We start from the raw sequence: 6,055 nt of genomic DNA on the forward strand, positions 1-6,055 counted from the left end.
GACTCCGCACTAGTGGTGGCAGGAGCAATCGGAGTGCTAATAAAATCATTATTATTGGTATTGGAAAAATCACATAACTTGGTATTTTCTTGTGACATCGCAAACAAGATTGCAAACAAAAATAGATCTGACGGGAAAACGGCGAACGGAAAAGAAGGCGAATAAAATGGTCATTTTTTGTGAAGTGGGGGAGATGAAAATGAGAGGCAAATGGAAAATAATGTAAATTGCAAGGAGATGGGCTTTGTGATTAGGAACCTGATAGATGTTGATGATGTCTCCCCAGCAACAGCGCCAAAAATTCCTTTCGATGCCACTTGAAATTGTGTCGGTATTGCCCCAAAGAGGAAGGGTTGATGCAGTACAACTACGGTAGGTATTTCCCTCAGTTGTGAAACCAATGTATCAATCCAGTAGGAGAACCAAGCAACACTATGTAAACGGTACCCGCACACAAAGAACAAATACTTGCAACCCGAAGCGTACGAGGGGTTGTCAATCCCTCCTCGGTTAAAATATAGATTGGTTTGTATAATTTTGGATAAATAAATCTCGCAATAACACAAAATAAAATAGATAATAAAAAGTGCGGCAAGGTATTTTTGAGTTTTTGGAATAATAGATCTGAAATGCGAATAAAAATAGATCTCAAAGCAAATATGATAAAGAATAGACCCGGGGGCCATAGATTTCACTACTGGCTTCTCTCAAGAAATAGCACACGGTGGGTAAACAAATTACTGTTGGGCAATTGATAGAAGATTGAATAATTATGACGATATCCAAGGCAATGATCAATATATAGCCATCACGTCCAAGATTAGTAGACCGACTCCTGCCTGCATGTACTCTTATTACTCCACACATCGACCGCTATCCAGCATGAATCTAGTGTATTAAGTTAATGGAGAAACAAAGTAATGCAATAAGAATGATGACATGATGTAGACGAGATCTACTCATGTAGGAATAGCCCCCATTGTTGGGGAACATAGCATGCAATTTCAAAAAAATTCCTACGATCACGCAAGATCTATCTAGGAGATGCATAGCAACGAGAGGGGAAGAGAGTGAGTCCACGTACCCTCGTAGACCGAAAGCGGAAATGTTAGGTTAACGTGGTTGATGTAGTCGAACATCTTCACGATCCAACCGATCCAAGTACCGAACGTATGGCACCTCCGTGTTCAGCACACGTTCAGCTTGATGGCGTCCCTCGAACTCTTGATCCAGTAGAGGGTCGAGGGAGAGTTCAGTCAGCACGACGGCGTGGTGACGGTGATGGTGATGTGATCCACGCAGGGCTTCACCTAAGCACTACGACGCTATGACCGGAGGAGTAAACTGTGGAGGGGGCACCGCACACGGCTAAGAGAACAATTGATGTGCCTTTGGGGTGCCCCCTGCCCACATATATAAAGGAGGGGAGGGGAGGCCTCTAACGCCCAGATAATTAAGCTACAGTGAACCTCTGTTTTTTTGCAGGGTAGTGAACCTTTGTTAACGATGCCACGTCACCTCGGTTACTGTTGTTAATCTCCCGATGATTCAATCCCGTTCGAATTCAAAATTTAAAATCAAGTCAAACGTCAAAAGTTTTCAAACATTAAAACTAAAATATTTGTTTTGTGCCAAATAATGCATAGGCAATTATGGTGGAGAAACCACATTTTTATAAAATGTTTAACTACTCTAAAATAAGTAAAATAGTAGCAAAAAACAATTAATTAAATGCCTTTTGAAATTAAAAAAATATTAAACTACTTTATTTGGGCGGCATAATTGATGTGGCTGTAGTATATTTATTAATACCAAATTAGGTGTTAGCAGTACTTTTTGTAAAACTAAATTTAAAAAGAAACTAAAAGAAAACCAAAAAGAATAAATAAAAAGTAAAGAGAACAAAAAAGCAAAACAAAAGAGAAAAAGGTCCCCCCTTGCCAAACTGGGCCAAATGGCCCAGCTGGCCGCCGAACCAACCGGCCCAGCCGGCCCACCACGTCGCCCCTGGCCTATATGGCCTGCCTCACCAAACCCTAATCCCCCCGATCCATTTCCCCCCTCGATCCCCTGCTCCTCCTCCTCCCAGTGCTCAATCTAGGCGCCCCGACACCGTCGCCGACCACCACCAAGTCACCGCCGCCGCCCCGCCATCACCTGTCGCCTCCCTGACCTCCTCCTCAACCGGCTTCCCCGAACCTCGCCGGCGTACACCTGCAGCGCCCGTGAGCTAGCCCCCCCTCTCTTCCCGTGCTCCTCTTCCTGTTCCGACACGCCCAGCCCCACTCTTGTCCACCGTGGCCACGCTCCGGCCGCGTCCCGCCTGGCCGCTCGCGCGCTCGCACTCACCTGCGCGCCCGCAGCCGCCTCCCAGCTCAGCGCGTTGCGGCTTGCTGCCCCCGCCACCGTCTCCTACTCCCGCAACTGCCGTGGCCGCGCACGTGCCGTGGTCATGCCCGGCTGCGCCCGTCTGTGCTCCCGCATGCCCCTGGTAGTCTCGTTCCTGCCTAGGCCACCGCCTGCTCGCGGGCTCACCCCCACCGCTCCGGCTCGCCGCTGCCGCGAACCGTGCCCCTGCCGCCCCACAGCGCGAACCCCCCTGCCCCGACCACGACCGCGCTGCTCCCTAGCTGCGAGCCCGCCGTTCGCCTCTGCTCATGCTCCGTGCCCGCGTATACTCGCCTGCCATCCATCCCTGCTCAAACCGCGGCCACCAGTCGACGCGGGCCACCGCGCCCGTTCGATGGGTCATCTCCGCGCAGCGTTTGGTCGCCGGAGCGACGAGATCGGTGTACGCCGCCGCGTCGGGTGGTTGCCGGCGTGCACCACCGCGCGTGCATGCGTTTTGGCCGCTCGGTCCCCCTAACATGTGGGCCCGTCGTTTTAATTAGGAACTAACATCCCCTGTTATGTTAATGGGGCCAGGGCCTAATCTGGATCTCTACTCCTAATGGAGTAGTTGGTAGTCTCGCTTCCAGGTTTTTTTTCGTCCCACCTCCCACGGTTTATTTTGGTACCTCCTCCCACCTCTAACTAAGCCACCACAAACCGAAAAAATGGTTTTTTTACCTCATCCCACCTCACACTGAGCCGCTGCGAACCGACAAAACCACATACCAAAGCCCCCACCCGCCCTCACGCATTCCAGGGCCTAACCTCCGATCGCACCCAAGACAATCCAGCAAAAAAACCTACGAAAATTAACCAGCGAAAAAAAACCTAATGGAGGAGTTGGTAGTCCGGTACGGTTTATTTTCAACACTTTCCTAATGACAAAAGACCACGGATCTAACTTTCCTACCTTAGCCAAATCAACGAATATCTCTCATTTATGCAATTTGCTTTAGGAAACAAATAATATATTCTTTCCTACCTTAGCCAAATCAACGGATCTCTCCCATTAATGCAATTTGCTTTAGCAAACAAATAATAGATTGTTTCCTACCTTAGCCAAATCAATGAATCTCTCTCATTAATGCAATTTGCTTTAGGAAACAAATAATAGATTCTTTCCTACCTTAGCCAAATAAACGGATCTCTCCCATTAATGCAATTTGCTTTAACAAACAAATAATAGATTTTTTCCTATCTTAGCCAAATCAACGGGTCTCTTTCATTAATGCAAATTGCTTTAGGAAACAAATAATAGATTTTTTAGGAAACAAATAATCTCTAATCTCTAATCTCTATCTCTAATCTCTAATTCTCTAATAATAATAATTATTATTAATAATTAATTAATTAATAATACCTAAAAAACGCAATGTTCCGTTTCCCGTCTTACGTCATCGAACCCTTCGTCGAGCCTCCCTCCCATGAGCTGTTGGTTTTCCCTGCGTACGTTCCACCCCAAACGTGATTCGTTCTTCTTAATTACGTGCTCCCACCCCCATGCGATCCGGCGAAAGAACCAGCAAAACCATCATACCCACGCACGCAAGCAACGAAAAATCCACGCAAGCTGTGTCTCCTCCTCCCTGTTCAAACCCTAGCCGCCCCTTCCTAGTTGACGTTGCTAGCGAGTAGCGCGTAGCACAGGCACCAGTGCGGCCCTTCCGCGGTCCCCCTTGACCTCGCAATGAAACAGCTCGTCGGCATTGACGACGTGCCGGTGCGTCCGGTGTTGATTCCTGTGGATGGGTCAAGCAGGACAGAGGGTGGTGGATCCGGGACATAGCCATGAAGTCTGCTTCGATGCCCGCCCAGTATTGTCTCAAGTGCATGGGTCGATCCTGGACGGCAGGCGATGGATCAAGGACGTACATAGCAGCTTTCACCTACGCAAAATGGCTGACTACTCAACCTCCTCTCGGCTGTGGCAGCGGCCAGGTCTGGTTAGCTACCATTTATCTTTAATACATGCCATGAAAGGCGATCAAGAGGAGCAATCATAAGCAGCGAGGTGTTCCAGGGCTACGAGCGCCAGTACTGCGACTCTGCGTCTGCGAGGTATTCGCCAAGATTGCCACCCTCTCTTCCTGTGCCTATTTCTATTCGTTGTTGTTGGTTTCGTCTTACATGGTGAGATCTAAGAAGACAAGATGAAGCAGAGGCTCTCTGAGATCCAGTCCGACGTGTAGGATACTGAATCGCTAGTAAATACTAGATTGTGTTTTATGATTTGATTATCCATTCCGCTGCCTTACATACTGCCTTTGGGACATTTGGCAGGTGGAGGCTTCATTTTGGATGTAGGTGAATGTGTGATTTCTGGAAGCTTTGTATATTAACTTCATGATCTGCTCTTGATTTCCTTCTTGGGGAGTAGATTTGAAGATTTGCCAGCTACACCATCTAAAAATCAGGCTGCTGATCCGGGTACATTGCTACTCGACTTTGTGTTCAATTGAAGTTTTCTGAGATCAAGTCTTCTGGAAGTTCACAACGAGTAGTCCTCGTATTTTGAGGTTGCTACTTGCACATTGTTCATCTTTTTGTCAATTTTGTTCCATTATTTTGCACTCTATTTGCCAATTTGATTGCATGGTATAGGGTGTGATGGTGGCGTGGGCGCCGCATGGGGTAGGAGCAGTGCCCTACAACCAGCCCATGCCGGGAGCTAGCATCGCGCCAACGCCTCCATGAATGCCGCCATGACGTGTTGCATGGTGTCGCTGTCGGGTGTGGCCCCCAACATCGCGATGTGTGCTCAAGCATGTCGTTTGTGGCTTCAAGCCGCCTGGTGGCCATCGTGGCATCGTGGCTAAACAAGAGGTTGGTGATGAAGAGCATGCGCTCGTCTAGGCGGATATGGCGGAGCATCCACGGTGATGTGGACGCGGCTGCAGCCATGGCCGGATGGAGAAGCATTAGGTCCTGGTAGATTATCTACTGATGGCAGAATCCTCCAGAGCTACAATAGCCAGAAAGATGCCTTGCCGTGGGGAAGCCTCGCTGCTGGAAGCGCCATCAGTGATCTGATTTGAAGAGTCCAACAAGAGGTCAATGGAATTCTCATCTCCAATATGTTCGCATTCTAACATGTCCTTGTTGATTCAGCTGTTACATTGTGTCACAGTTCACTTGTTTTTTCACCTTTTTCGTATTACTATGCACTGGAATGTCCATGTTTGCTAATTTGCAGATTGAATTGTTCTGATAAAATATGCTAATATATGTGACTTCTTTCTGAAAGGTATCCGGAACTCTTAACTGCATTGCTCCGGTGATAACTTTTTCTTATTGTTGCCATTTTGTGTTCCGGTCAAGATTTTCTTCTTTCACACACATTAGAAGTCTAGAACTGGGATAAAAATAAATAAAGTTTGGAATAAGCTAGAATCTTAATAATCTCCAATATCTGCTCCACATGTGTGGAATCAATCATCCAGATATATATACTTGGATTGATACAGCCATACCCAATAAGAATCTTCATGTAAATAAATCGAAGGATTCTCTACTGATGAATAGGGAGCTGCACCAGACATCATATGGTCTTTTCATTTTCGTGGTAAGACTGGACTGACCTCAAGACTTAAGTATCTCGGAACCATGCTTTTCCTGCGTAGTTTTCAACATGCTATTACATGGTCTACTAAGTGCGTGTGAAGAT

General features: G+C 47.2%; 1 long non-coding RNA gene across 1 annotated transcript; it reads left to right on the forward strand.

Moving 5' to 3' along the window:
- The first annotated feature begins 2,066 nt into the window (after positions 1-2,066).
- On the forward strand, positions 2,067-5,772 carry LOC147959431 (uncharacterized). The gene is made up of 4 exons (XR_015612099.1): positions 2,067-4,449; positions 4,537-4,595; positions 4,672-4,907; positions 4,993-5,772. It is a non-coding gene; the product is annotated as an uncharacterized LOC147959431 (long non-coding RNA).
- Positions 5,773-6,055: the final 283 nt, after the last annotated feature.

The sequence above is a fragment of the Triticum urartu genome, chromosome 7A, assembly GCF_056163025.1.
Source record: "Triticum urartu cultivar PI428250 chromosome 7A, HENAU_Tu73, whole genome shotgun sequence".
Lineage (NCBI taxonomy): Eukaryota > Viridiplantae > Streptophyta > Magnoliopsida > Poales > Poaceae > Triticum > Triticum urartu.